Here is an 11065-nt window from a genome sequence, read left to right as displayed (position 1 = left end):
AAATTTATGTCTTAAATTAGGTTGTTGGTTGACATTTGTTTTTGCCCTACAATTAAATTTGAGCAGCTGAGGAATAGATAGAATGAGAAATTTCCTGCAAATGACCAGAATTACTGATTTAGAGGTGGGATTTGGACATCAGTTGCTTGTCCAGTACACCATGACAGCCGGTATAATCAGAAAATTAATTAAACATTTAATTGGAAATTGAAGTTATCAAAGCTGAATGTAATAGCTGACTGAACAGTACCAACAATGACTCCATTTAGATTTATTTATTAGATGTATTTATTATTTCTAACCATATAACAAACACAGCACAGCAAACAGGCCAACTTGGTCCATCTAGTCCATGCCGAACACTTTCTCCCACCTATTAAAGGAATTGCTCACACTAGCCATCTGAGACTGTCATATGTACAAAGAAATATTTATTTATTTGTATAGATGAAATACTGTATTGTTTGTCTGTCTGTGTATTATGACTGGTTGTGTGTCTGCATGTCTTGCACTGAAGAACGCTGTTTCATTGGGTTGTACTTGCACAATCAGAAGACAATAAACTTGACTTGATTTGACTATTGTCAGCTGAACCAAGAAACAGTGAAAATTTTATTTTACATGCCATTCAAAGACCAACAAATAGTCAAAAACAAAAAGGGTGAAGTTCTTGGGAGTCACTATCTCAGTGGATCTTTCCTGGACCCAACACACGAATGGCATCGTGAAGAAAGCGTGTCATCGCCTCTACTTCCTCAGGAGGTTGTTGAGGGTTGGTATGACATCAGAAACCCTGGCAAGTTTCTACAGAGGTGTGGTGGAAAGTGTGCTGACTGGTATGGGGACCCAATACTCCTGCAAAAACTAGTGGACACAGCCCAGGATAACGCAGGCAAAACTCTCCCATTTAGAAAACTCTCCCTGCCATTAAGAAAATCTACATGGAATGCTGCCGTTGGAGAACAGCAGCAATCACCATGGATCCACACCGCCCAGCACACACACTGTTCTAACTGCTACCATCAGGAAAGAGGTAGAGGTTCCACAAGACTCACACCAGCAGGTTCAGGAACAGCTGCTCCCCCTCGACCATCAGACTCCTCAACAACAAACTCAATCGGGAGGAGTCACGTGATGGAGTAGTGGCCGGACGGTGAACTCCAGCCCTCTCCAGAAAAGTCGGAAAAAACAAAGGAAAACACAAAGGCACAAAAATAAAAATTAAAGTAAAGTGAGTATAAAGGTGGAAAGAAGATAGCGACGAAAAAAGAAAAATCGAAACCAACGGTAAGAAGAGAGGAAGAGAAGACAACGGAAGAAGAAGGAGAAGTCCTTACCTGCTCGAAGAGGCCCGCGGTGGAGTGAGAAACCCGCTCCCTCAGGTCGGTAGAAATTGGACTACAAAAATGGCTCACTGAGCTGAGTAAAAGTGCGCAACCACGCATGCGTGAGGAGTCGCGCTGTGCGCGATGCGCATGCAAAAAAACACACCGACGGGAGGGGTGACCAGCTGGGGAGTCGATCTCCACAGCCGGCAATGACAGCTGCAGAACACCTGCAGCAAGAGGAGAACATAGAAGACAACGAAAACAAGAAAGAAGAGAAGAAAAGGACAACAAAGAAACAACAGATGGCCAACCCAGAGGAAGAAGAAGAGGAAGAGGAAGAGTACAGTGAAATAGAAGAAGAAGGGAAAGGCAAGACAAAGGATATACTTTCTCTTATTAAAGAATACATGGAGTCATTTAAAGAATGGCAAGCACAAGAATTTAATGAATTAAGAAGAAGAATAAACAATACAGAAGAGAAAATGAATAAAATAGATATGACCTTATCAGAAATGGGAAAAAGAATGGACAAGGTGGAAGAACGAGAAGCAGCAGTAGAAATGGAGGTAGAGGACTTAAAAAAGAAATTAGAGGAACCTAATAAAAAAGTTAAAGAGACACAAGAGCTGTTAGCTCAGGAAATAGATATAATGGAAAATTATAACAGAAGAAATAACATAAAGATAGTGGGCCTTAAGGAAGATGAAGAAGGCAAGAATATAAGAGAGTTTATAAAAGATTGGATCCCTAGGATCCTAGGATGTCCAGAACTACAGCAAGAAATGGAAATAGAAAGGGCACATAGAGCATTGGTCTTTAAACCACAACCACAACAAAAGCCAAGATCTATTTTAGTAAAATTCCTAAGATATACTACAAGAGAAAAGGTACTGGAGAAAACAATGGAAAAAGTAAGATAGGACAACAAGCCACTGGAGTACAAAGGGCGAAAAATCTTCATTTATCCAGATATAAGTTTTGAACTCCTGAAGAAGAGAAAGGAGTTCAATACAGCAAAGGCGATTTTATGGAAGAAAGGGTATAAATTTATACTAAAGCATCCAGCGGTATTGAAAATATTTATTCCAGGACAGCAAAACAGACTATTCTCGGATCCAGAGGAAGCACGAAAATTTGCAGAAGAATTACAAAATAGACTGAGAGATGAAGACGTGTAACAAGAGTACAAAAGACTGCGAACTAAAAAGACACATAAGTTTTGAACTCCTGAAGAAGAGTTCAATACAGCGAAAACGATCTTATGGAAAAAAAACTATTCTCGGATCCAGAGGAAGCAAGGAAATTTGCAGAACAACTACAAAACAAACAGAGAGATGAAGACATGTAATAAGAGTAAAAATGACCATGATTTATATGTATGTGGGTAAAGAGGTATATGTGTGTATATGTATAGTGTGCATACATGAATGTATCCGTATTTAGAGGAAAATATAGAGAGTATAGACAAGAATTAATAAGGGAAGGAAATGGAATAGAGGGAATAAGGAGGGAATTAAAAGAGTGACCTTTGTTACATATGAAAAGTGAAATCTTTTCTGGGGGGGCTGGGTGGGGAGGGGTTACTGTCACTACAAAATCAGCTGACGCTTGCGAGTGAATTCGCAAATCCAAATGGAGAGGGGAGATGTGGTTGTCCGACAAGGGATAAAGGACAACTCAGGAGGGGAAGGGGAGATTGGGGCTAAAGAAGTTTTAAATAGGAGAATAAGGAAAATGTTTGATGTTTTAGGAATGTTGTCTTATAAAGGGTTCAAAACAAGAAAACAGAAATGGATAAGAAGGAAAGGTAATGATGGAGAAATGGAAAGGGAAGATAAACAAAGTATAAAATGGCTACATTGAACTATATGACTTTAAATATTAATGGAATACATAACCAAATTAAAAGGAAGAAACTGCTAAATTTACTGAAAAAAGAAAAAATTGATATAGCATTTGTGCAAGAAACACATTTAACTGAATTGGAGCACAAGAAATTAAAGAGAGATTGGGTAGGACACGTAACAGCAGCATCGTATAATTCAAAAGCAAGAGGAGTAGCTATATTAATTAGTAAAAATGTGCCATTTAAAATAGAAGAGGAAATAATAGATCCAGCAGGGAGATATGTAATGATAAAATGTCAGATATATTCAGAGTTTTGGAATCTACTCAATGTATATTCACCTAACGAAGAAGATCAAAAGTTTATGCAAGATATCTTTTTGAAGATAGCAGATACCCAAGGGAACATATTAATAGGAGGGGATTTCAACCTGAATTTGGATTCAAATATGGACAAAACTGGGAAAAAAATTAACAGAAAGAACAAAGTAACCAAATTTATAATTAAATCGATGGAAGAAATGCAACTTTTGGATATATGGAGGAAACAACACCCAAAGGAAAAGGAATATTCATATTACTCGGCTAGATATAAAACACACTCAAGAATAGACCTATTTTTGTTATCAGCTCGTATGCAAGATAGAGTAAGAAAAACAGAATATAAAGCTAGAATACTATCGGACCATTCACTCTTAATATTGACAGTAAAGTTAGAGGACATCCCTCCAAGAATGTATAGATGGAGATTAAATCCCATGTTACTTAAAAGGCAGGATTTTAGAGAATTTATTGAAAGACAAATTAAAATGTATTTTGAAATAAATACGAAATCAGTGAAAGATAAGTTTATACTATGGGATGCAATGAAAGCATTCATTAGAGGGCAAATAATAAGTTATGTAACCAAGATGAAAAAGGACTATAATCAGGAAACAGAGCAGTTGGAAAGGGAAATAGTAAATATAGAAAAAGAATTAGCAATGAAGGAAGATACAACTAAAAGAAGAGAATTGGCAGATAAAAAAATAAAATTGAAAAACACTACAAACATATAAGGTGGAGAAGAATATAATGAAGACAAAACAGAAATATTATGAACTAGGTGAAAAAATGCACAAAATCCTAGCATGGCAGCTTAAGACAGAACAAGCTAAGAAAATGGTATTGGCATCAAGGAAAAAAGACAAACAAATTACATATAATCCAAAAGAAATTAAGGAAAACTTTAGAGAATTCTATGAACAATTATACCGAACTGAAAACGAAGGGAAAGAAGGGAAAATAGATGAATTTCTAACTAAAATTGAACTAACAAAACTACAAATAGAGGAACAAAATAAATTAACAGAGCCATTTGGAATAGTAGAAATACAAGAGATAATAAAAAAATTACCAAATAATAAGACACCAGGAGAGGATGGATTCCCAATAGAATTCTATAAAACATTTAAAGACTTATTAATTCCGCCCCTCCTGGAAGTAATCAACCAGATTGATAAAACACAAAGCTTACCAGATTCATGTAAAACAGCAATAATTACAGTAATACTAAAGCAAGGGAAAGATCCACTCACACCAGCGTCATATAGACCAATATCTTTACTTAACACAGATTATAAGATAATAGCTAAACTATTAGCAAACAGATTAGCAGAGTATGTACCGAAAATGGTAAATCTAGACCAAACTGGATTTATCAAAAAAAGACGCACAACAGACAATATTTGTAAATTTATTAACTTAATTCATGCAGTAGAAGGGAATAAAGCACCAACTGTAGCAGTTGCTTTAGACGCAGAGAAGGCCTTTGACAGAGTAGAATGGAATTATTTGTTCAAAGTATTGCAAAAATTCAGTTTACCGGAGAAGTATATTAATTGGATTCTTCTTCTTTGGCTTGGCTTCGCGGACGAAGATTTATGGAGCGGGTAAAAGTCCACGTCAGCTGCAGGCTCGTTTGTGGCTGACAAGTCCGATGCAGGACAGGCAGACACGGTTGCAGCGGCTGCAGGGGAAAATTGGTTGGTTGGGGTTGGGTGTTGGGTTTTTCCTCCTTTGCCTTTTGTTAGTGAGGTGGGCTCTGTGGTCTTCTTCAAAGGAGGTTGCTGCCCGCCAAACTGTGAGGCGCCAAGATGCACGGTTTGAGGCGATATCAGCCCACTGGCGGTGGTCAATGTGGCAGGCACCAAGAGATTTCTTTAGGCAGTCCTTGTACCTTTTCTTTGGTGCACCTCTGTCACGGTGGCCAGTGGAGAGCTCGCCATATAACACGATCTTGGGAAGGCGATGGTCCTCCATTCTGGAGACGTGACCCATCCAGCGCAGCTGGATCTTCAGCAGCGTGGACTCGATGCTGTCGACCTCTGCCATCTCGAGTACTTCGACGTTAGGGATGAAAGCGCTCCAATGGATGTTGAGGATGGAGCGGGGACAACGCTGGTGGAAGCGTTCTAGGAGCCGTAGGTGATGCCGGTAGAGGACCCATGATTCGGAGCCGAACAGGAGTGTGGGTATGACAACGGCTCTGTATACGCTTATCTTTGTGAGGTTTTTCAGTTGGTTGTTTTTCCAGACTCTTTTGTGTAGTCTTCCAAAGGCGCTATTTGCCTTGGCGAGTCTGTTGTCTATCTCATTGTCGATCCTTGCATCTGATGAAATGGTGCAGCCGAGATAGGTAAACTGGTTGACCGTTTTGAGTTTTGTGTGCCCAATGGAGATGTGGGGGGGCTGGTAGTCATGGTGGGGAGCTGGCTGATGGAGGACCTCAGTTTTCTTCAGGCTGACTTCCAGGCCAAACATTTTGGCAGTTTCCGCAAAGCAGGACGTCAAGCGCTGAAGAGCTGGCTCTGAATGGGCAACTAAAGCGGCATCGTCTGCAAAGAGTAGTTCACGGACAAGTTTCTCTTGTGTCTTGGTGTGAGCTTGCAGGCGCCTCAGATTGAAGAGACTGCCATCCGTGCGGTACCGGATGTAAACAGCGTCTTCATTGTTGGGGTCTTTCATGGCTTGGTTCAGCATCATGCTGAAGAAGATTGAAAAGAGGGTTGGTGCGAGAACACAGCCTTGCTTCACGCCATTGTTAATGGAGAAGGGTTCAGAGAGCTCATTGCTGTATCTGACCTGACCTTGTTGGTTTTCGTGCAGTTGGATAATCATGTTGAGGAACTTTGGGGGACATCCGATGCGCTCTAGTATTTGCCAAAGCCCTTTCCTGCTCACGGTGTCGAAGGCTTTGGTGAGGTCAACAAAGGTGATGTAGAGTCCTTTGTTTTGTTCTCTGTACTTTTCTTGGAGCTGTCTGAGGGCAAAGACCATGTCAGTAGTTCCTCTGTTTGCGCGAATGCCGCACTGTGATTCTGGGAGAATATTCTCGGCGACACTAGGTATTATTCTATTCTATTAAAGCATTATATAAGGGACCATTAGCGAAAGTGACAGTAAATGGACATGTATCAAAGCAATTTAACTTAAGCAGGTCAACACGGCAGGGATGCCCACTATCACCTTTATTGTTTGCGTTAGCTATAGAACCACTAGCAGAATTCATAAGAACAGAAAATAATATAAAAGGGATAAAAATAAAAGACAAGGAATATAAAATCAGTTTATTTGCGGATGATGTTATAGTATACTTAACAGAACTAGAACTATCAATAAAAGAACTATATAAGAAATTGAAGGAATATGGAGAAGTGTCGGGTTACAGGATCAACGTAAATAAAAGTGAAGCAATGCCTATGAATAATGCGGATTTCTCAAAATTTAAGAAGGAATCACCATTTAGATGGCAAATGCAAGCAATAAGATACCTAGGTGTACAAATAAATAAAAATCTCGGCCAACTATATAAACTCAATTATTATCCACTAATGAAAAAATTACAGGACGATTTAGAGCATTGGAAAGATTTACCACTAACGCTAATAGGAAGGATAAACTGTATTAAAATGAACATTTTTCCAAGGATATTATACCTATTTCAGGCATTGCCAATATAACTGACAAAGAAATTCTTCAAGGAGTTAAAGAAAATAATAAGGAAATTTTTATGGAAAGGGGGGAAACCGAGGATAGCACTAGATAAATTAACAGAATGGTATAAACAAGGAGGCTTACAACTGCCAAATTTTAAAAATTATTATAGAGCCGCACAATTAAGATACCTATCAGATTTTTATCAAACAAGGGAAAAGCCAGATTGGACTAGATTAGAATTAGATAAAATAGGGGAAAAGATACCTGAACACATATTATATAAATGGGATGAAAAATTGGTACAACATAGAAGTTCTCCAGTATTACATCATCTACTCAATATTTGGAAGAAGATTCATGTAGAAAGAAATAAAACAAATTATCAATTACCAAAACTAATATTGACGCAAAACAGGTTACTCCCTTTTACAATAGATAACCTTTCCTTTAGAGAATGGGAGAAAAAAGGGATTAAAAGAATAGAAAATTGTTTTTCAGGAAATAGATTATTATCCTTTGAACAAATGAAAGATAAATACAATATAACTCAAGATACAGCGCTGGCATATTACCAATTGAAATCCTACTTGAAGGATAAATTAGGAAGCAGTTTGAGTTTGCCAGAGGGAAGTAACTTTGAATATGTGATTACAGATACAATGATAATCAAAAGATTTATAACAAATATGTATATTAAACTGCAAGAAAAGGAGAAGGAGGAAACAAATGGTAAAACTAAACAAAAATGGGAACAAGATTTAAATATAAAGATAAAAAAGGAAACATGGGAGAAGTTATGCTCTGGAACGATGAGAAATACAATAAATACGAGGTTACGTATGATACAATATAACTGGATACACAAGCTATAGATTACACCTCAAAAGTTAAATAAATGGGACCCAACAGTATCTGATAGATGTTTTCGATGTAAAAAAGAAATGGGAACAACAATTCATGCAATCTGGACATGTGAGAAAGTAGAAAAATTTTGGGAAGATCTAAATCAGATATTAAATAAAATAATAGAAAACAATATACCAAAGAATCCAGAGATCTTTCTCCTAAGTAACATAAAAAAACAAAGAATTTGGAATTGATTTGGAGGATGCACAAAAAAGATTTGTTAAGATAGCTCTAGCCGTAGCAAAAAAATGTATTATGTCAACCTGGAAATTGGAAGATAATTTGAAAATACAACAATGGTATATAGAAATGAATAAATGTATTCCATTAGAAAAAATAACATATAGTTTAAGAAATAATATTGAAATATTCGAACAAATATGGGAGCCTTACATGAAACACAATAGCGAAAACCTACCGGGGACAATCACTACCTAAGTTAACGGAAGGAAAAGGAAATGAAAAGAATGGACTCAGTGGAATTTCTGGTGTATTTTTATTGAATGACAACATTGTCTGACTGGTTTAATGTATCCTAGATTTTGTACCTTAAATGGACGGGAGGGGGGAGGTAGGGAGGGTGGGATGGGAGGAGGTGGGGGGGAGAAAATGGCACTGTATATGTGTGAAAAGGAAAAAGTGTGTATCATGGTTAATGTGATTTATGGTGTGAAAAATAAAAAAATTAAAAAAACCAAAAAAAACAACAAACTCAATCAGGGGCTCGTTTAAGGACTCTTACTTTTGCACTTTAGTGATTTTATTTTTTGTTCTGTATTGCAGTTTGTTTACACTTATTTGTTTACATGTGTACATTGAGTAGTTTTCTTTGCACTACCAATAAGTGGTAATTCTGCCTCACTGAAGGAAAACAAATCTCAGGATTGTATGTGATGTCACGTATGCACTCTGACAAGAAATCAAAGTCACCACAGTCCAACATCATCTTGCAAAAAGAAGAAAGGAAAAATAGGGAGGAAGTCTATTCAGAAAGACTGAGCGTATGAGAATCCCGCCACCTCCGCCGAGGTAGTGCCACTGCAGCACCCATACCCACTGTAGTTGCCTCTACACCCATACGCTTTTTGTTCCTATCATTCCTTCATGTTGTCCAGTGTCAGGAATTTGAGGAAACTGAGCCAAAGCTTGAGCTCAGATAGCTTCACCAAATTATTCAGTGATATCAGTTATTTATTAGAAATAAACCTATTGTGGATATGCTCATCATATGATTTGGAAGAAAAGTTCTTTGTGCATAGAACTGGTAAAGCTAAATATTCATGCCCATTGGAATCCGTCATCACAAAGTATGGTACTACTTACACCTGTCAGACTAAAAAATAAAGTGCCATTGATAAAGTTCCAAAGTGTCTCTCGAACAGAATAGATTGATTAAGCTCACAGCATAAACACTCAAACATTTTTTTTCAATGTGATAGGAGTAAGTGATTGTCCTCTTGCTAGAAGGTTACAATGCTCAAAAGTCTCAGTACAGTAAAACTCCTGGTAACCATCACCTAAGGGGATTGGTAGGTACCGGATAAGTGTATTTTTTGGTTGCTTGAGACTTACTCTTATAATGCCTAATTAATACACCTGTTTTAAGAATAAACAATTTAAAAGACAAAAAAAACTATACTGTTCTTACACTGAACAAATTTCACTTGCATGAATGTATAAACCTTAAAGAATTTTACTTTATTTTCTGTCACATTTTTTGAAAACATTTAACCGTCGCTGCATCTGCAGGTTTCTCCCCCTGCACAGAGTCGCCCGAAAGATGTACAATAACATTATAAATAATTACCCCACCCCAAGTTGCAGTTAATGTCTCTGAACAGGGTGACTTTTACATAGGAGGGATAAGGTGACACTTTAAGAGAGTCACCCCAATGGTGAGCAGCATCAACCAGCTCTTCATCCTGGGTGATGCCAATTTATTCAAACACAAGATTATTCAAACTTTATTTAAACAACTGCTCCCATCTTCACCAAAGGTGGACGTGGAACTTCAGAGAACATTTACTTTTGCAATTTTAAACATACATATTTTTAACCTATTATTTTATTCTTACAATTTATTTTAATTCTATGTATTTATTTGTTTGATTATGTATTTATTTTCCTCTTTTTTTTTTGGTGATTCCTTGTATTATCCAGGGCAAAGCAGTCGGATTGTTGCACTGTTTCTGGACTTAATTGTTTTCTCTCCACAATGATCTCTTGTTTACTGTAAGGTGGACAATCTACAGGATGTGTTGTACCACTTATAATGTTTGTCTGGCAGCATGGTGCTCTCCATTTACCAAGTGCCAGTCAGCATCATTAAATGCATTGTATGGTATTATTGTACTCTGCCTTTGACATTCATTCCAAGTGAACTTCAGAGGTAAAGAATAATATGTTAATATTACTAAATGGCATCTTTGTATGAAATTTTAAGCAAAGAACTCCAATTTCCTTTCCAAGTCATGCCTTAGTCAGAAATTGCCAGTTGTTCATTACACATGGGACACTTCCCAGAATTTCCTAACTTGTGGCATTGTGAGAGTACAGTTTTTACAAGAGGTTTGAGTTAGGTGTGAACCATCTTGAAATAATGGTTAAAACCCAAAAGTTGAACTTGTAGAGAAGGCAAATTTTCAGGCATACACAAGGAACACAATTTTCCAAGTAGTTCCATATTTTATTATTTATTAGGTCATCAATTCCTGCCTCATCATAGGAAATTGAAGATTTAGCAGATTTGCTGACCTTGAATTGAACAGATCAAACAGCGCCTTTATATAGCAAAGGTGAAGATACATCACCCACATTTTGGGCTGAATGTGGGTGTTGTATCTTTACCTTTGCTACATAAAGGCACCGTTTGACCTGTTGAGTTTCTCCGGCATTCGTGTGTTTTTTTCACTTAATGACGGTGTTAAAAGAATCCTGTGTTTTACCCCAGAATTGAACAGGTGTAGAGTCTCTTAAAATGTAAATGACTATATATCTGATTCATACCT

Source organism: Narcine bancroftii, chromosome 1 (assembly GCF_036971445.1).
Source record: "Narcine bancroftii isolate sNarBan1 chromosome 1, sNarBan1.hap1, whole genome shotgun sequence".
Classification (NCBI taxonomy): Eukaryota; Metazoa; Chordata; class Chondrichthyes; order Torpediniformes; family Narcinidae; genus Narcine; species Narcine bancroftii.
The sequence above is the reverse complement of the archived record's forward strand: the minus strand, read 5'-3'. Positions refer to the sequence as shown.